The following is a 21,869-nucleotide window of genomic DNA, read 5'->3' on the forward strand; positions in this document are numbered from 1 at the left end:
TTCTCTCTACCTCACTGTGGGTCATGCTTCTTTTGCATGCCGTCTTTCCTCTTTTTCTCAATGTGGGTCATGCTTCTTTGGCATGCCATCTTTCCTCTCTTTTTTCAGATGGAGAGAGATTATCAGTCTAAGATTTTTGGAGTATTTAAGACAAACACTTGTGCACAAGAACTGAGTCAGTAAAGTAAATTAAATATATCACCCAAGGGTCTCAAAATTTGATAAAGCTCAGAGTAATAGCAAGGCGCATATGGATGAAATTTATTTTATTTTGGCTTAACATATGGGTCTGGTAGGTATGGGTGAGGGAAAAAGGATCATGAATTAAAATTTTAATAATTTCCCAAACTCACAAACAAACATGTTAGGTATCTCAAAATCAGATCATACCACAAAAGACAACAATTTAAACAGCTGGGGTTCTAATGAAAACTTATGCATTTGTTTAAACAAGATGAAGAATGCTTTTTATAGTCATGTTTTAAATAGTTTTAAGTTTGCAATTTATATCATGTTTAAAGCATGAAAGGGAGAAAACGAGTGGGAGTGCAAACTCGGGGTATGTGTGGCATGTACGTGACGTTCTGATGTGAGTGCATCGTGTAGGAACGGAACATCGCGCGAATCTTCCCCACACTTGTTTTCGACATGCTTATAAAATCATGCGCAAAGACAAAGAAAAATGTAAAATCCAAACCAGTCTTTATCGGTAATAATACCGATAAGCCTGATAGTTTTATTATTCAGGCAAATGAACTGGGGCACATCACACAAACCGAACTAAACCAAATCGATGGCTAACTCTAACTAACTGGCGCCCAACTAAACTAAGATAACGAGCTCAAGCAAAGTAGATCTCCTCCTGACATGGTGGCCATGTACAAATGCTTAATATTAGCGCCTTGGCCACTACGCAGTGTCTGAAGATCATCCTGGAGCTCTCCAATCTCCACTTTCTGTTCAGCCAGTTGATCTTCCAAGCGCCTGTTCTCCAGACGCAGCTGCTAAACCATGGCGGTCAGGTCTGCCATGGTCGGTCCATCAGTGACCGGCTCCTTCTCCTGCTCTTTCGCCTTGCGGCGAGTGTTCCTCTGCGGTGATGAATCCACCACCATGCCCTTCCCCTTTCTGTCCGGAGTTGGGTTTGGGGAAATCCCCTGCCCAAACACTGGACAGAAATCCTAGGGAGTTCCAGGGTGGAGCGTGGTGGAGGCCACAGCGACGCTCTCCTTGAGGAGCATCTTTGCCACCAGCATCGAAGGCACCCGATCATCCTTGGAGGGTCTTGTATAGGGACTACGGTCGTAGGGCTTTGTCTTCTATGTTCTCAGAGGGGACAACGAGCACACAGAGGAGCGGGGACGTGGGGCGTCGTGCCCCCTCTTCGCTTGTGCTGACCGGTATCATGGCCAGAGGCCCCATTTGGGGTGACACCTCCCCCTCTTCCATAGATTTGGGCGAGTTTGAGAGGTTGGGTGCCGATGGCACCCTCGAACGGCCATGGTGGATCGATGATTGGATGATGGTGGGATGCAGCTAGGGTTTAGGAGGCGTGGAAGAGACGGAAACAAGGAAGAAGATGAAGGCAGGCCTTGTTCCTGGATGAAACTCGCAAAAAATCCTCTTTCTCCTTGTTACAACCTGACGGGGTAGGTTGGCTCGGACTCTAGATGGGCTAACGGGCCTGTGGGCCAAAGATGCGGTCCAGAGGGGCCAGCCCATAGTCGGCCGACCATGGTGGTTGGCCGGCCGTGGCTGGACTCCAATGGACCCCAGCTTGGTCCAGGTGACAGGTGGGACCATAAATGATGGAGTTTAAGTAGGCCCCCTATTACTTTGGCCATTAAGGTCCTTAGTCAAGCATATAGCCATGATCAACTATATCGACGTCTATATCTTTGCCAAGAGCTTTGTCATGGTCTAGGAAAGTTTTTAGGCAGTGGCCATTTACCTTAAAGGTATTCCCGTCGGTCTTGTATCATTATCTCTCCAGGCGATGAGACACCAACAACACAGTACGGCCCCAACCATTTGCTTTCAAGCTTTCCATGACCAAGCAACTTCACCCTGGTGTTGAAAAGCATCACCTTGTCCCCTGGGTTGAAGACATTCGGCTTAAGCCTCTTATCGTGCCACCGTTTGGTTCTTTCTTTATATATCGAGGCATTGTCATAAGCCTTGTCTCTCCATTCCTCTAATTCCAACATTTGGCTCATTTTGTGCTCTCCAACTTGTTTTAAGTCCATGTTCCATTCCCGGATAGCCCAGTGTGCACAGTCCTCCAGCTCTACGGGTAGGTGATATGTTTTCCCATAGAAGATCTAGTAGGGTGACATACCAATGGGAGTCTTATACGCTGTACGGTAAGCCAATAAAGCATCTGGAAACTTATGCCTCCATGCCCTTCCCATCTCATCAACATTCTTTTGCAGAATGTTCTTGATCTGCTTATTGGATATTTCTGCCTGACCGCTAGTCTGAGGATGGTAGGGGGTTGTGATGTTATGCTTGATCCCGAGTTCCCTGAGAAAGTTCCGGAAGGCCGTATCAATGAAATGCGACCCTCCATCACTGATTACCATCCTTGGTGTGCCAAACCTCGGAAACATAATCTCATGGAACATTTTTCGGGCGTGCATAGCATCCGCAGTCCTGCATGGCAAAGCTTCTAACCATTTGGAGACATAATCCATGGCAACTAAGATATACTCGCAATTATGGGATTTTAGAAAGGGTCCCATATAATCGATACCCAATACATCAAAAAGTTCGACTTGAAGATTGTATGTAAGGGCCATTGCATTGCGAGCAGTAATGCCTATATGCCTCAGGCAGTTTGGGCATCTCCGTATGAAGTCCTTTGATCTTCATACATCAATGGCCAAAAGAATCCACTCTGCCAGATTTTTGCTTGGGTGCAAAAAATACCATAATGTCCTCCATATGGTGCAATGTGGTATTTCTCAATTATCTTTTGTGCTTCCATTGTGGGTACACATCTCCGTATTAACCCATCTGCACATACTCGGTATAGGTATGGTGCATCCCATAGGTGGCGTCTACTCTCATGGGCCAACTTCTTTTTATTCTCCCCTGGGGGTACGTAACCGGAAACAAATGAATAGCTTAAGAATACGTAACCAAGAACTTATCAGAAGACGAACTCTGGATACTTACTCAAATGAATTGTATCTGTCGAGGTACAAGACGAAGAGAGGTTGACACGTCCGGCTCTTCTCCGATCCTCCTCCTCACACACTCCCTATTCTAATGATACAAGTGGAAGACCTACTACTACTTCTCCTTCTTGAATGTGTATATCAATGTGAATGCCTTGAGAGGGGTGAGTGGAGGCCTTTTTATAGCTTGAAAGGTCGGTTCCTGCCATCTTTAAGTATGGAAACCTGCTCAACTGCCTTTGCAAGAATAAGAACGAATCTCTGGCCAAAGTGCACCTGGACTGGTGCCAGTCCAGGTTTGGCCGACCCTATGGGTCTGCCGGCCCCACTCTGCCACCTTTGGCCACCGCCTTTGGCTGGGTGACTGGCAGGTGGGTCTTTGGCTCTTTTGCACGTGGGCCGGGGTTTGATACATTGGTTTACTCTATCTTGTGGGCCCTCTTTATAAGTGTGACGCATGATGAAGTCTTTTGTGCATTTCTGTTGCGTCTTGTGCTTGTTTGCACCTTATTTCGCATACAGGTGCCTGCAAACCAAGAATCACCAAAACTCATGGAATTGATTAGAAATAAATCATATAACTACGTTTGATGGTTGAATGTTATGAAAAGATGCAGGAGTTGACAGTTTTATTTCTAACTTAAAGATTGTCAACAATACGCCGTGGTTTAGCATCCTTCTTCATGAGAAGATACTTCAGTGCAGCATGGTCGATATAGACTACGACCTTTGCTCCAACTAAATAGGACCTAACCTTGTCAATAGCAAAGACAACTGCTAGGAGCTCCTTTTCCGTAGTGCCATAGTTGAGCCGAGTTCCTGTAAGTGTCTTGCTAGCGTACGCGATTGCGTGATGTTTTTTATCTTTGGTTTGTCCAAGTACGGTCCCCACCGCTTAATCACTAGCATCACACATGATCTCAAATGGAAGCTTCCAATCTGGGGTTGTATGATAGGAGCTGAGATGAGTGCCTTTTTGAGGTTATCAAAGGCTTTGTGGCACTCATCGCTGAATTGGAAAGGAACCTCCTTGGCAAGTAGGTTCGTCAGGGGTTTGGAGATTTGGGAGAAATTGGCGATAAATCGCCGATAGAACCCTGTGTGTCCTAGGAAGCTTCGGATTCCTTTCACATTGGTGGGCGGCGGAAGTCGCTCAATGACTTCAATTTTTGCCTTATCCACCTCTATTCCTCTCTCGGGCACTAAGTGTTCAAAGATGATGCCTTCTCGGACCATAAAGTAGTACTTCTCCCTATTGAGCACCATATTCTTTTCTTGGCATCTCAGCAAGACTCTGTCCAGATTCGTGTTGGTATTTGTTAACGCAAATAAATAAATCCGCAAGCGCACGGATACCGCTGTAGCTTTCACCCGGAGTATTCCAAGGTATCGATTTCCACGGAGAACGAGAAGTGAACTAGAAAGGGGCCAAGGTCATCCAAAAAAAAGGTAGAAAGAATGTTTTTGTAGGAAGAGAGGATCTCCTAAGGTACTCCTAAGATTACTAGAAGCTAAAGGGTCAGGCTCAGTAAACTTCACTTACTTCGGAGCGACGGTACCTTTCCGATCCTCGAAAAGACTAGGAAATGGTGATCGGGGTCAGGCTGCCAATAGCCCTACGAAAACACCAACCCAAACATGGTGGAATACAAAGGCTTGGTCGGAGCTGTCACCTCCGGGGCTACCACAACTATCCGTGGGGTTGGGCGCAAACTCAGGTAAGCACAAGCCTAGACACCACGTCTATGCTAATGATTACTACTCTAACCCGGTACCGGGACTAGGGCACTCGGTCGAGCGGAATTCTCGTAAGTGAAATAAAGCAAGAACTGAATTTAGACATCTAATAAGCTCAAAAATACCGAATGATAACCTGGATGCAACTCGAGTTGAAGCAGATCCGTAGAGGTACAAAAGCTGAGGAGGCTCCGACAAACTCGGCTCCTCCTCCTCTCTTCTACTCTCACTCTCCTCCTCTTTTCTAAATATTCAACTAGGTGGAGAACACCTAGAGGGACACTACTACAAGAATATGATGGAGAAGTTGAAGCTCAAGTGTAGGTGTGTGTTGTGGAAGGAGGAAATGACCTCTATTTATAGGGGAGAGGTGCTAGGAACATTCCTAATTGCTCCCCTGCATGCAACCGACCTCCCTGGGTCGATATCGTCCTCCTCCACCGACCTGTAGCGAAAACCGGAGGAAAACCACGCTCCAGGGGCGAGAACCAGAGATGAACCGAGAGAAATATGCACTGTTGTGTGCTTCTGGGAAGAGAACCGGACTTCTAGGCAACTGGACCGGCCAAAACCGGTGGCCGAACCGCGCCTCGGGCGCATGGACCGCCAACCGCCTCCAGCGCGCCAGTGGCAGGCTTCCACATGCCCCCCTGCGGCCTATCGGGCGGGGCACCCGCGCGCGCTTCGCATCTCCCGCGCGGGAGCGCCTGTCGCTGGGCCCCACTGGCCAGCGAACGAGCGGCGCGTCTCACACTCCCACCCGGTCACCCCCGCGCGCGCGTCTGAAAACGCGTTGCCACGCGTCGCGCGGGGAGCGGCCGGCTCGATTCGAATGAGCGCGTGCCGGCGTTGACTTCCGGGGTGCACTCCTTTTTAAATTGCCAATTTCATATCTTTTTATTGGAAGCTCCAAAAATAGTAAATTATATGTCCATTTTGATCAGCGCGACGAGCTCTTCGCATTGGTGCACCTTATTTTCCCATTTGAGATAAGTTTTACCTTTGAAAATTAGAGATTCCTACAAAACACGGAGCATCGAAACTTGTGGAACTCGTTAGATAAATAATATTTTTGTTATGATGTGACATGGAATGTTGTTATTTTAGTTTACTTTGGCTATCAAATTTTATGTGATAACGACCGTCAACAAGTTCCCTCACACTTAATCTTTGCTCGTCTCGAGAAAAGATTAAAGATAAAGTAAAAATAAACATAGCAATTCAAAATATGGAACTTTCATAAAGATTATCCCAAACATGTCTCATACCTACGGGATATGTGGAGTGGCTAACATATCTTCTTGAGCGGTTGAGAAATGGAACAACTCTGAAACATGGCCATCTCATTCCATTTTTGCATCTTAGTAACTTGGAGATTTTTTTTTGAAATAAAGCATAGTTCACATGCACTTCTCAAATGGTACTCTCAAATCACTCAAGTATTTTTTTTCTCACCAAGGCATTTTGAGTTTGCCTTCTTTTTCTTCCTACTTCTAAAAAGCTTATGTGGAGCTCAGGTAGGGAAAGTTTCAAGGCATACTTGTATTGCATATTTTGCTAAGTCAAACAATGGATCCATGGAAAAAAATATCATACAATCAAACCAAGATGTGCAATTGTGTGGATATATGGAGGCTATCTTAATTCTATTATGCTCTTTGAAACGCATCGATCTCTTTATTTAGACTTTGAAGAAACCTTTTGTGAGAACATGGGCTATCTTTTATTCCTTTCTTCTTCTTTTTCATGTCTCACTTTTTCTTTCATCACTTTTTTTTATGATAGCCTCATGTCTCTTTTCACTATAAAAGTTATGAGAGAGAGAGATCATACATATTTGGAGCATTTATTTTGGTAGAGCCTAACCAAGATATTTTTGTCCACTCCCAATGTAGGAGTAGTGCAAATATTTGGTGGCGTATACGTGATCTTGGTTTTAAAAGCATGATAAATTTCTTGACATGGGTCAACAAAGCTTGACAAAGCTCAATGCAATAACAAGCAGCAAAAGTATAAGGGTTTCAAAATGTAACATGATATTTGGCCTTGGTAGAAATTTCTGTTACCATTGAGTACGTGAGACTATGGATTTTTTATATTTTAGCAAAAAGAAAATTCTCCAAGTACTTTGAATTGAAAAGGATGGATTTCCATGCCAAAGCCATATCTCACTTCACAACAACTTAGGCAATATGTTTTTCCTATATTTTTTCCCTCAAGCATAAGGATATATAAGGAACAAAATTTACGCTGTCCATACTCAAAGAGTTATATTCAAATTTACTTTCAGAATTTAAATCTAAGTGTGGACTTTGGTTTTTTTTAAATTTTTTTGCAGAGCCAGTATAGAACAAGGAGCATGCATATGAAAAGGTGGGAAGGAAATGATCAAACCAAGTTGTGTACACGCTCCTCCACCAGTTCATGATGTGGTCCAGTGCCTTTTGTTCTTCAGTGGAGGTGTTGCACACCCCACACTTCTTTGGAGCTATATCTGCTTTTTATTCAAAGAAAAAAATAGGTGAAAATAATAGGGACTTGTTTAGTGGAGGTGTTGCACACCCCACAAATTATTCTTGAATTTTACAAGTTTTTTTATTATTACTTGTTTATTTTTTTCTTTTTTTTGACAAGATTGAAAATTTTAGATTGAATCATTAAATTGCAGGAATTCAATCGAGTCAATTTCTTCTATCTTTTGTGGTTCAAGGAAAACTTTTAAACGTTGGCCATTTACCTTGAATGTATTACCGTCATCACTTTGGAGTGTGATGGCACCATGTGAAGAGGTCTCGATCACCTTGAATGGCCCTTCCCATTTACTCCGAAGTTTTCCATGACCAATGAGTTTCACCCTTGAATTGAACATCAAAACCTTATCTCCCGGTTTGACCTCTTTGTGTTTGATTCTCTTGTCATGCCACCTCTTTGTTCTTTCTTTGTAGATCTTGGAGTTGTGGTATGCTTTTTCTCTCCATTCCTCTAGCTCAGATATTTGCATTTTTCTCTTCTTACCAGCTAGGTGGAGGTCTGTTGACGCTCACTAACGATCAGTTCTGAGCGTCAACATTGCCATAATAAAGGGATGGACTTGCATTTCTTACACTCATGCCACTAATAAATAACCGAACTCCACATGTCCCTCTAGATTTCGATGCATGCAGGATTTAGCTAAAAATGGAGGGCAATCACACCCTTTTTGGCTAAGGAGCAAACACCGATTAATCAGACATCATCACATATGGATCAAAAGGCCACCGGAGTAGAAATTCAGTAGGAACAAGGCCGAGCCACACACTAGTAACAAATGGGCCCCGAGGGCAGCCCATGGAGCAAAGGAGAAGGTCGGTGGGCCCAGTGGGAGGCCGGCCGACCTACCCATGGGCCCCACCGCCTCAAGCCTTCGACGTGGCAGCTCCTCATTGGATGGGGAAGTCGGTTCCAGGAGGCCCGTGCACAATTCCCGGCAGAGCAAGGGATGGCTCCCTACTATATATATGATGGGAGGGGCTCCATTTCAAGCAATCACCAAGCATCCAAGCAATCAAGTTACTCTCTCAAGATGTAGTTCATCTTCTCTTGTAGAGGTCTTAGGACTAGAGGAGTTCAAGTTTGAGTCATAGTTTGAGGTCTTAGAGTCTTCATGGAGAGTCTGGCATGTCTTTTACTTTCTCTTCATGTAATTCTCTGAGTTTGTACTAGATGCTTATTTACTCTATTCAGTACTTTGGTTCGTATGCCCTTGTTGTGTATATGATCCTTCTTGTGAGTTATGAATGTCTTGAGTGATTCACATGCATAGATTAGTCGTGTACCATGGCTCTATTTCATCTTCCTTAATTGGGCACTCTAGAACTAAGGCCCCGGATAGACAAGGGTGTCCTTGCGCAAGGCTAGAGTGGTGCTCGTTAGCATAGTCGCGGTGCCTAGGTTGATGACCACATTTGAATGCGATTCTACCCCACGGTTTGTAGAGGTAGCCGGCAGGTGGTGACAGCCCTGTCCGTTCCCCGAGTAATCCTCCACGTTCGGGTAGAGGAGTAGGAGGTGCATAAAGCCGTCGGATGATCAGGCTCCTCCTGTTCATCTGGATGCGGTCTCCCTAGTCCATTGATTAGGCTTTTCCTTTTGTAGTGAACGACTCAGTTCAGGTGTTCATGAGAGTACAATAGAATATAGCTCTAGTCATCCTTGATCTTGCTCTTTCCTCTCCGATATCCTAGGCGTGTTATCTAGTTGTGCTTGTGTGTTCACTACCCCCTTTTACCATGAATATTATTTCCCTGTTCGGATCATTGACATTAATCCATGGTGGTCTTTCCGAGCTTAATTAAATTATATACACTGCCGCCTTCCCTGCAAAAATATAAATGACACCCCGGTTACTCTCAGGTAAAATGCTACGGCGGTACTCCGTGCGCTTGCGGATTTATTCGTGGCCCATGATTTACCTGTCACCCAAATTGGCGTCTGTGGGCGTCATCGCTGGTGACGTTGGTAGGCGCCAACAAGCATTTTTTGGCGCCATTGCCTGGGAAGGCATAGGTTAAAATAATTTCTTTAAGTAAGGAAAATCTCTATGGTTAGTGGCCAGTGATCTGGCAGGACAACCATGTTGTCTTCTCTTTGTGTAGAGACAGGGGTAGTCTGCGATCAATTCCAATTCGCCAATGAACTTCACGACGAATCTGAGTCGACTTTAAGACAAGCGTGACTTGGCACTCTTGATTTCGAGAAGTCAACACTTCGGCAGTCGAATTGATCATGATTGCATCCAACTTTGGAAGAGGCTTGAATTCTCTGTTCGAAGAAGTGCTCTATTGCCGTTGCCTGATCACCAACAACAATGCGCACTGCATCAATCGAGAAAGCGACCACATTATGGTGCAATCAGGTAAGTAATTTCTAACATTTCAGGGGCAGTACCACGGGATGATATGTATCATGAGAAGTTCAATCCGATCAAAAGAGGACCAAATGATAATCCCGAGTACCCCAGACACCACATCAAGGTACAAGTTCTTCCGATAATTTTCATAAAGCGGTGTCACAATTTGGAATTATTTTGTCAAACTAATCAAGGTTGGCGGAATAAAATGTCTCATTCAAAAGACTCTAAATTTTGAACCCTTGCCGATAGGTAAATTGGTAGTTATCCCATGTTTGATTTCAACCATTGCAAGTTTGAATTTCCCTCAATTCCATTTGCTTTCTTGCACGAACATTGCATCTTTTCCATGAAAACCCTTGCATATTTTGTTTTCTTGTCTTTTGCATCATAAACCTCCATGAATCTTGGAATTAGACAAGTGCCCAAGGGGCAAATTTGGAAGAAAATGGCAGCCACAAAAGTTTGGAGTGTAGTGCATGCATGAACTTGGATGATTTACATGTCCAAATGTATTTGGGGCCACTTCTAGGCCTGCACCGGCCTACCCCTGCGCTCATTCATGCAATTTTGGACCATGTGGCAGTCATTATGGATCATTGAAAAAAAGGAGGGAAAAATTGGGGCCAGCCACAGGCCGGCCGACCCCCTTGGTCGGTCGACTCAGGGGCAGCACCCCGCTATTTAACCCGGTGCACAGGGAGCTCATGGCACTCCCCTTGCCCAAGTTCCACCAGTTCCACTTCGTGTTCTCTGCTCCTCTGCTCTCTTTGGTCTTGTCTCTCTCCAAGTTCAAAAGAAAAAGAAGAAAAAGATTGCCCTCTCTTGCATTCTCATTCGCATTTCGTGTTTACCTTCTTCCCTTCACAAGAACGTGTTTGTGGTGGTACAACCACCCCGTAAGAACGGTTTTGTGGTGCATCATCGCCCACAAGAATGATTTTGTGGAGTGTTATCACCCACAAGAACGATTTTTGTGAGAGGCAACCATGCCCCACAAGGACTACTAACTCTTGGACAGCTAACTTGGTTTTTGCTAACTCTCACTTAATCCTTCCGAGTATTTGGCTTGTTTTGTCTGCTGCAATGTCTTTTAGAAACATCGGAAGGAAGATGTCGGGAGCGCTCAAGAAGGTGACTGGGTCGAGCTCAAGTCGATCAAGCTCGCATCGCTCGTCCACCCCCACACTAAGCTACACTCATGAAGATGAGCAAGCTGAGTCCCAGGCGTCAGAAGAGCAGCCAGTACAACAAGAAGAAGAGGAGGCGCCAAATGACTCCCACCTCGACATTCGAGGGGAGCGAAAACTCCAAGCGTACAACATCCTGAAGGGTCGAACCTTCGATCATACATGGGAGTTCGATGAAGACCTGCTGGAAAAGATAGGTATGAATGCTGAATTTACAAATTTTTGGAAAGCCGTGGGATGGTCTTCATTTGCTGAAATTTCTGAGTTGGGTTCGAGAGATTTAACCATTTAGTTTCTTTGCACTCTTGTGGAGACAAACGACGGTATTTCATTCCGATTTTTCGGGGAGGAATTCTCTTTATCATGGAAAGAGTTGAGTACTGTTTTGGGTTTTCACCATAGGTGTAATCTTGATCTTGAGAAAGCAACCAAGGGTTATCACCGGGACAGTTTTTGGCACACCATCTCTGGGTTAAATGCGTACACGCACCCCCTAATGATATTCAGCATCCAACTTTACGTTTGATGCATAAATGGGCTGCTCTTACGTGTTTCCCTAGAGATGATGTCCGGACAGTTCGTGTGGATGAACTTTGTATTCTTTATGCCATGGTGAACAAAATAAAAATTGCCCCTGTGCAAGAAATGGCTCGGAAATTTTCAAATGTCCGGACCAGTTGAGTGCACTTCTTTGGTCACTAGAATTGCCACAAGTTTGGGCGTGTTGAATTGGGCTCGAGTTTCTTTTATCACTACTCCACGACCATCAATCGATATGGCATATTTAGTTCAAGGACATACTCTGAAAAGTGCTCCAGATGGCTCTATTATATTTTTCTTTCCCGGCTATGTAAACGAGATCCCGCTTCCTAACCCGGGACTCCGTTTATATAAAAGTCATGGTTATACTTTTGAGTTGCAGCCCATCGAAGTACCTCGCAGGAGTAGTGTGTCGGGAAGGATGACCAGAAGCCGGTCGCGAAATGCTGTGATGGATATGCCGTCACTACAACCACAAGCTTTTCATGGTTATGCAGGTTATGCACCCGCTGCTGGAACAGTTGGACCCTCGGCTGGATAGCAGTCCAGTTGGGACCGATATATCCCGCAACCTGAAGCTGGAGGTTCATCATGGCAGAGCGGTGGCAGCTCTGAGTGGGATCAACCCCGATGAACGAACTAGGCACATGCCAGTGGTTCTAGTTCGAGCGGAGTGCCCCCACTCTTTGCGGCCCGATGCTCGTTTTCAGCTCGAAGTTATCGTGATCTCTCTCAGGAGATACACGACATCAACATCCGAGTCAACGACATTGATGATAGGACACAGCAGACCCACGGATCCCTCACTCAACATATTCAAGACACCGAAAGATATCACGCACAACAACAAGCAAATCATGAAGCCACCATGGAACTGCTGCGGAAGCAGTATCTGGACGCTCAAGCATTCTACCAGCACTACGGGTATTACCCTCCATCCAGTCAGTAAGCTAGCTGGGGGGGGGAGGAGTCCCCGAAGGAAACATATATCTTGCATTTGCATATTTCCCTTTTTCATCATCTTGCATTGCATGCTAAAAAAAGTCGAGTCAGTTATCTTTATTTTCCTTTAAGTGTCAGTTGTTTTATCTTTTCATGAGTGGTAAGAATGCCTAAGTCTTCCAGTTGAAATGATGAACAGTTGCTCTGTTTAATTTCCTTGTCATGCATAGTTTACAACTCATATTCTCCAAGAACTGGGTTCGTTGGTCTCAAAAAGTTTATCCTAAACCTGAAATTTTGTGGGTTGCGAGTGCATGATCTGAGTCTAAGCTATTGAGAAATATGAAATGATGGATTAGAGTTGCTACAAATCTGTTCTGAGCAAAATTTTACGTCTGGAACTTTTATCTTTGAAAACTACAAAATAAAAAGTTCCTCAGTGATGAGAAATACCTACCAGAGCCATATGCATGAAGCCTACAAAGACATGATCTTACCTACATGCTGCTTGTATCTTTTTGAGCTTTGTCGAATTTTGTGACCTTTGTGAGTTGTGTTTCATACTCTCATGATCGAGAATCACGTACACACCACCTCCACATGCAAAAACTTCCACACTGGAAGGATAGCATTTCCATACCATCCACTCATTCATATCCTCTTTGATGTTCCACATTCCATAAAATCTCTCCCAAAAATTCTTTCTAGTAAGCGCATGAGCTATGTATTGAAAAAAAAGAGAAGAGGGCACATGAAGGCCCATGGAAAAAAATGGACACATGAAGGTCCATGCAAAAATAAGAAAATTATCCATGCCCAAAATATAAGAAGGGAGAGACAAAATCATGGAACATCCTACCCTCTTGCTTTTTACTCCATCCACCACATATTCACACACATGTACTTCTTGATCATGATTGTATGACTTGCTTACTCTTTGGGTCTGATCTTTGACTTTGCAAAATATTCGAAACAAGCATGCCTTGGTTTTTCTCCCTTCCTTGAGCTCCCCAAACAACCTTTTAGAAGTAGGAGAAAGAAGGCACACAAAAATGCCTTGGTGAGGATAAAACACCTTTGAGTGAATGAGAGTGTCATCCGAGGAACTTATTTTTATTTTTCGAAAACTTTTGAAAACCTCCGGACGTAATTTTGAGCAAGGAATGGGGTATGTGGTGCTTTATGAATCGTTTTATGTCTCAACCGCCCAAGACAAGGAGAAGGCCAAAAGCCCCACGGAAATTAAGGTAAAAAGGGTGAGCAAAGTTTGACCAACTTATTCAATTCAAGATAGAATGTTTTGTTGTAACTTGTGCATGATGAAGAAATGAAGCATTGCAGCAACTCCTGATCAACAACCTAAAGTTTAGCTTTGCTCAGGGATGAGCAAAGTTCAGCTTGGAGGGTCTTGTTGACGCTCACTAACGACGTCAATATTGCCATAATAAAGGGATGGACTTGCATTTCTTACACTTATGCCACTAATAAATAACCGAATTCCACATGTCCCTCTAGATTTCTATGAGTTCATGATTTAGCTGAAAATGGAGGGCAATCACACCCTTTTTAGCTAAGGAGCAAACACCAATTAATCAGACATCATCACACATGGATCAAAAGGCCACCAGAGTAGAAATTCAGTAGGAACAAGGCCAAGCCACACACCAGTAACAAATGGGCCCCGAGGGCAGCCCATGGAGCAAAGGAGAAGGTCGGTGGGCCCAGTGGGAGGCCGGCCGACCTACCCATGGGCCCCACCGCCTCAAGCCTTCGACGTGGCAGCTCATCATTGGATGGGGAAGTCGGTTCCAGGAGGCCCGTGCACAATTCCCGGCCGAGCAAGGGATGGCTCCCCACTATATATATGAGGGGAGGTGCTCCATTTCAAGCAATCAGCAAGCATCCAAGCAATCAAGTTACTCTCTCAAGATGTAGTTCATCTTCTCTTGTAGAGGTCTTAGGACTAGAGGAGTTCAGGTTTGAGTCATAGTTTGAGGTCTTAGAGTCTTCATGGAGAGTCTGGTATGTCTTTTACTTTCTCTTCATGTAATTCTCCGAGTTTGTACTAGATGCTTATTTACTCTATTTAGTACTTTGGTTTGTATGCCCTTGTTGTGTATATGATCCTTCTTGTGAGTTATGAATGTCTTGAGTGATTCACATGCATAGATTAGTCATGTATCATGGCTCTATTTCATCTTCCTTAATTGGGTGCTCAAGAACTAAGGCCCCGGATAGACAAGGGTGTCCTTGCAAGGCTAGAGTGGTGCTTGTTAGCGTAGGCGTGGTGCCTAGGTTGATGACCACATTTGAATGCGATTCTACCCCACGGTTTGTAGAGGTAGCCGGCAGGTGGTGACAGCCCTGTCCGTGCCCCGAGTAATCCTCCACGTTCGTGTAGAGGAGTAGGAGGTGCATAAAGCCGTCGGATGATCAGGCTCCTCCTGTTCATCTGGATGCGGTCTCCCTAGTCCATTGATTAGGCTTTTCCTTTTGTAGTGAACGACTCAGTTCAGGTGTTCATGAGAGTACAATAGAATATAGCTCTAGTCATCCTTGATCTTGCTCTTTCCTCTCCGATATCCTAGGCGTGTTATCTAGTTGTGCTTGTGTGTTCACTACCCCCTTTTACCATGAATATTATTTCCCTGTTCGGATCATTGACATTAATCCATGGTCTTTCCGAGCTTAATTAAATTCTATACACTGCTGCCTTCCCTGCGGAAACATAAATGACACCCCAGTTACTCTCGGGTAAAATGCTACGGCGGTACTCCGTGCGCTTGCGGATTTATTCGTGGCCCATGATTTACCTGCCACCCAAATTGGCGTCTGCGGGCGTCATCGCTGGTGACGTTGGTAGGCGCCAACAAAGTCCATATTGCACTTCTTGATGGCCTAGTGGGCTCTGAACTCCGACTCCATGGGTAGATGGCATATTTTTCTATATACCAGTTGGTATGGTGACATGCCTATAGGCGTCTTGTATGCTGTTCGGTATGCCCATAGTGCATAATGCAGCTGGTTCTTCCAATTCTTCCCCATCTCATCCACGGTCTTCTGCAGAATGTTCTTTATCTTTTTGTTTGATGATTCAGCTTGAACATTTGTCTGAGGATGGTATGGAGTTGCAACATTGTTCTTAACTCCATGTTCGGCCAGGAACTGTCGAAAGGTCTTGTCAATGAAGTGTGACCCTCCGTCACTTATGACCATTCGGGGTGTTCCAAATCTTGGGAATATCACTTCTTGGAACATCTTTTTGGAGTGCTTGGAATCGTTAGATCGGCAGGGAAGTGCTTCAACCCATTTGGACACATAGTCCACTGCTACCAAAAATATATTAAGCATCTCCAGACTTTGGGAATGGTCCCATGAAGTCTACCCCCTAGACGTCAAACAACTCCACTTGAAGGTTGTTCATGAGCGGCATTGCATCCCGTGCGTTGATGCTTCGATGTTTCTGGCATCTAGCACATCTTCTGACAAATTCTTTTGTATCTTGGTACATCATTGGCCAAAAGAATCCGCTCTGCCAAATATTGGCATGTGTACGGAATGCTCCGTAGTGTCCTCCATAGGGCGATGCATGACACCTTTATATGATTTTTGTGGCTTCAACCATTGGGACACATCTCCTCAACAACCCATCGGTATAGACTCGGTAGAGGTACGGGTCATCCCATAGGTGGGAACGGCTTAGATGCTTGAGTTTTCTCTTGTCCTCCCCTGGTGCAACATATCCTCCAACCATATAGTTGACAATATTTGCATACCACGGATCCGAGTCCATTACCATGAGGAGAGTGTCATCCCTAAGATAATCGTTACTGGGTAACTCATGTGTGTCTCTATGATGAATCCTAGACAAGTGATCAGCTACCGAGTTCTCTACTCCTTTCTTATCTCTTATTTCTATGTCAAACTCTTGGAGTAGAAGAATCCATCGAATGAGCCGAGGTTTAGCATCTTTCTTAGTGTGGAGGTATTTGAGTGCAGCATGGTCTGTATAAATAATTACCTTTGCCCCACTAAGTAAGATCTAAACTTGTCTATTGCAAAGACCACTGCCAACAGCTCTTTCTCAGTTGTGGCATAGTTCAGCTGTGCCCCAGATAAGGTCTTGCTAGCATAGGATATAGCATAATGCTTTTTATCCTTTGTTTGGCCCAAAACGGCCCCGACAATAAAGTCGCTAGCATCGCACATGATTTCAAAGGGAAACTTCCAATTAGGTGGCTGGATGATTGGAGCTGAAATGGGTGCCTTTTTCAAGATTTGAAAGGTGTCATGGCACTCAATGTTAAAGATGAAAGGTGCATCTTTAGCCAAAAGGCTTGTTAGGGGTCTAGCAATTTGAGAAAAGTCTTTGATGAATCGCCTATAGAACCTTGCATGGCCTAAAAAGCTACGAATGCCTTTCACATTCGTGGGAGGTGGAAGTTGTTCAATGACCTCAATCTTTGCTTTGTCCACCTCTATCCCACGAGCGGACACCTTGTGTCCAACCACTATCCCTTCCTGAACAATGAATTGGCATTTCTCCCAGTTCAGGACTAAGTGCTTTTCTTCGCACCATTGTAAGACTTTTTCTAAATTCTCCAGACAATCTGTGAAGGTTTTGCCATAGACGGTAAAATCGTCCATGAACACCTCCATGATTTTCTCGATCATGTTGGAGAAGATAGACATCACGCACCGTTGGAAGGAAGCTGGAGCATTGCATAATCCGAACGACATGCGTTGGTATGCGTAAGTTCCATACGGGCATGTAAATGTAGTCTTACTTTGGTCATCGGGATGGATTGGGATTTGTTGATACCCGGAGTACCCGTCAAGGAAACAAAAGAAGGAATGGTTCGCGAGGCGTTCTAACATTTCGTCAATGAACGGCAATGGGAAGTGATCCTTCTTAGTGGCCTTGTTGAGTTTCCATTAATCGATACACATCCGCCACAAGTTCATTCTTTTCATTCTCAACGATTGTCATACCTCCTTTCTTCGGTATGACCTGGACCGGGCTAACCCACTCGCTATGTGGCACGGTATAGATAATCCCGGCGTGCAAGAGTTTCACGACCTCTTTCTTAACAACCTCACGCATAGCATTGTTAAGTCTCCTTTGTGGTTCCCTCGATGGTGATGAGTCAGAGTCTATAAGGATTCTATGAGTGCAGAGAGTGGGACTAATCCCTAGGACAACGACAAGTTTTCAGGTTTCTTCTTGGGAGAGCTTGTTGCTTATGATGATAGGAGTTTCATGGTTATCATTTAGAAAGATATATCTTAGGCCGGAAGGAAGGGTTTGAGCTCGATTGAGGGTTGTGATGGCACCTCGGTTTGATCTAGCTCAATGGGTTCTGCCAGCTCTTCTGCTTCTTCAGTGAAGTTTTCAACGTTTAGAGCTGGTTTGGCCATGTTTTCTAGGTGAGCCATCATGACATTCTCCATAGGGCCTCGTTTTGGTTTAGGCTCCATTATCGCATTGTTTGAGCGTGAAAGTGAGAGAGCGATAGAAGAACTTCCCTATTTCACATTCAAGAGACCCTATTTTGGTCTTTCCTGAAAGAGTGTCCCTAAGGGTAAACCAATCAAGAGGGACATTTCTGAGATGTCATAGATATGAAAATCCAGACGATACTCAGAATCTCTTATGTTCAAAGGAATAGATCTTATGATCCCATAGCTTTCAAGAATAACTCCCGAAGGAATTTTTAAAAGCTTATGAGATGGGATCACAGACTCGTTGGGGCATAGCATTTCAGCTAAGACTTTTGGAATAATATTCATCCCAGTGGTCGAACAGTAGTGAGCCTCTAAGATGGTTTCTTTAAGGATGCAAGGTAGAACATTAGATGGGGCAATGATTCAGGCTACCTCGGTGGATAACTCTGCTTCTGCCGACCATTCATGACTCATGATGGCCGAGAGTCCTTTGATATGTTATAAAAGGAAGGGCTCATTGTGCGGACCATCATCCTCAGTCGGTGCAGAGTGCACTAGAGGTCTCACTTGTACTGGTAAATTGGAGGCATTTCCAAAATCTTCAAAAAGATCTTCCTCGAATTCAAAGGGAAATGAAGAGGGATAAGGTTCATCATCCTCTTGAGTTTGGTGCATTCCCTTAATGGGAGGTTCATCAGCAACCGGATCATGGGAAAGATTCAAAGGAATTTCAGAAACGGTTGCGAGCACCTCCTCTTCTTTGTCGGGGCTTGACTCTACTATTTCTTTAGGGGACTCGTCATATATGTCAGTGTAAGGGGTATTTTCAAGGATTTTTTTAAGGATGGCCTTCCCCTCACTAATGGTCATGTGTTTGAATGAGCCTCCAGAAGAAATATCTAGGTAAACAGCAGGCTCTTTGCTTAGACCAAGATGGAAGTGATTCAAAAGGACGTGGTCAGGCAAAGAAAGGTTTGGGCCAGTATATATAAGGTCTGTGAACCTAGCCCAAGCTGCGCCTAGAGTCTCCTTCTCTTTCTGTCGGAAGGTAAAAATTTCTATACGAAGGGAACCAACTCGGGAATCGGGGAAGAAAGCGAGACAAAATTTGTCCCGAAGTTCATCCCAATTTCCATTAACTCCACCAACGGTATGAGCATACCATTGTTTCGCTCTCCCCCAAAAGGGAGAACAGAAACAACATACATTTAATGGTCTCATGTTCCATACCTTCAATATGAAGGTAAGAACACAAATGCTCAAATTCCCGAAGGTGGGTATAAGGATTTTCATCTTCATGCCCAAAGAAGGATTGGTCCCGAACCATGCCTATAAAGCCAGGATGGAGTTCATAGCCAGGAGCTGTGATAGGCTTAGACGATTGTGGTGGCTGTAAGAACTTGCCCTTTGGTGCGGAGAACTGATGAATAGGAGTGGAATCCATGTGGTGGGTGGTGGTTGATGGTTGTGGTGAGGTGAAAGTGGTGGTGGTAAAATGAGAAAGGATATGCGGATGACTTGGTTCAATTCTAGAACAACTACTGTTCCCCAGCAACGGTGCCAGAAAGCTTGTTGGTATTTGTTAGCGCAAACAGATAAATCCGTAAGCGCACGGATACCGCTGTAGCTTTACCCGGAGTATTCCAAGGTATCAATTTCCACGGAGAACGAGAAGTGAACTAGAAAGGGGCCAAGGTCATCCAAAGAAAAGGTAGAAAGAATGTTTTTGTAGGAAGAGAGGGTCTCCTAAGGTACTCCTAAGATTACCAGAAGCTAAAGGGTCAGGCTCACTAAACTTCACTTACTTCAGAGCAACGGTACCTTTCCGATCCTCGAAAAGACTGGAAAACGGTGATCGGGGTCAGGCCGCCAACAGCCCTATGAAAACACCAACCCGAACATGGTGGAATACAAAGGCCTGGTCGGAGCTGTCACCTCTAGGGATACCACAACTATCCGTGGGGTTGGGCGCAAACTCAGGTAAGCACAAGCCTAGACACCATGTCTATGCTAATGATTACTACTCTAACCCGATACCCGGACTAGAGCACTTGGTCGAGCAGAATTCTCATAAGTGAAATAAAGCAAGAACTGAATTTAGACAAATAATAAGCTCAGAAATATCGAATGATAACCTGGATGCAACTCGAGTTGAAGCAGATCCGTAGATGTACAAAAGCTGAGGAGGCTCCGACAAACCCGGCTCCTCCTCCACTCTTCTACTCTCACTCTCCTCCTCTTTTCTAAATATTCAACTAGGTGGAGAACACCTAGAGGGACACTACTACAAGAATATGATGGAGATGTTGAAGCTCAAGTGTAGGTGTGTGTTGTGGAAGGAGGAAATGGCCTCTATTTATAGGGGAGAGGTGCTAGGAACATTCCTAATTGCTCCCCTGCATGCAACCGACCTCCCTGAGTCGGTATCTTCCTCCTCCACCGACCTGTTGCGAAAACCAAAGGAAAACTGCGCTCCAGGGGCGAGAACCAGAGATGAACCGAGAGAAATATGCGATGTTGTGTGCTTCTGGGAAGAGAACCGGACTTTTGGGCGACTGGACCAGCCAAAACCGGTGGCCGAACCGCGCCTCGGGCACCTGGACCGCAAACCCCCTCCAGCGCGCCAGTGGTAGGCTGCCACTTGCCCCCCTGCGGCCGGTCGGGCGGGGCACCCGCGCGCTCTTCACGTCTCCTGCGTGGGAGCGCCTGCCGCTGGGCCCCCTGGCCAGCGAACGAGCGGCGCGTCTGAAAACGCATTGCCACGCTTCGCACGGGGAGCGGCCGGCTCGATTCGAATGAGCGCGCCAGCATTGACTTCCAGGGTGCTGATATCAGCGATGACGTCAGCACTCCTTTATAAATTGCCAATTTCATATCTTTTTATTGAGAGCTCTAAAAAATAGTAAATTATATGTCAATTTTGATCAGCGCGATGAGCTCTTCGCATTGGTGCCCCTTGTTTTCCCATTTGAGATAAGTTTTACCTGTGAAAATTAGAGATTCCTGCAAAACACTTGGGAGCATCGAAACTCGTGGAACTTGTTAGATAAATAATATTTTTGTTATGATGTGACATGGAATTTGTCATTTTAGTTTACTTTGGCGGTCAAATTTTATGTGATAACGACCGTCAACAATTGGCTAGACATTGATCGAAGGTCTTTCCATAGTCTAAGAAATCATCCATGAAGACTTCCATAATATCTTCAATCATGTCCGAAAAAATGGACATCATGCACCTTTGGAATGACGCGGGTGCATTACACAACCCGAATGACATTGGTCGATAAGCATAGGTTCCATAGGGGCATTGTTGACGGTCCTTAAGCACTAAAATTGACCATCAACTCTTGTAAAGATCAGTGCCAAAACAAACACCAAACTAGAATTAGGACTTTCATACTAATCATTTCCACAAGTTTTGGTGTATCGCTGTTTACAGGAAGCCATGTCTGCATATGAGGGAAAACCGTGCTCAAACAAACGGAAACATACACATCAGAGCATTCTACATGAGCACAGGAATTAGAGGGCCCACATCCTGAAGCAAATCAGCCCAAGCCCAAGAGAAAAGACACTTTCGACAAAAACAGAGGCAAGCACATGGATCCAAGGGCCCAAATGACAAGCTAAACCAAGCTATCATTAGACATGCACCCCGAAACCAACATAAGGAGCCCACAAGGAACGCGTCGACCAAAGATGGGCCAAAACGGCCTCAGCAAGGGTGTGGCCGGCCCACCCCCTGGGCCGGCCGACCCCCTGTTGGGCCCAATCAGGCCCAACATTCTCCAGCAGTCTCCCACGGCTTCCCTACATCTATTTCGAACGTGCATAGTACCACTTTGCGAGTCTAACCGTGCATCCACCCTTGGAGAATCTATATAAGGAGGAGGAGAGCCACCCCTAAGACACACCAGAAGAGAAGAAGAAGAGCTCCACACCAAG

This window comes from Panicum virgatum, chromosome 9N, assembly GCF_016808335.1.
Source record: "Panicum virgatum strain AP13 chromosome 9N, P.virgatum_v5, whole genome shotgun sequence".
Taxonomy (NCBI): domain Eukaryota; kingdom Viridiplantae; phylum Streptophyta; class Magnoliopsida; order Poales; family Poaceae; genus Panicum; species Panicum virgatum.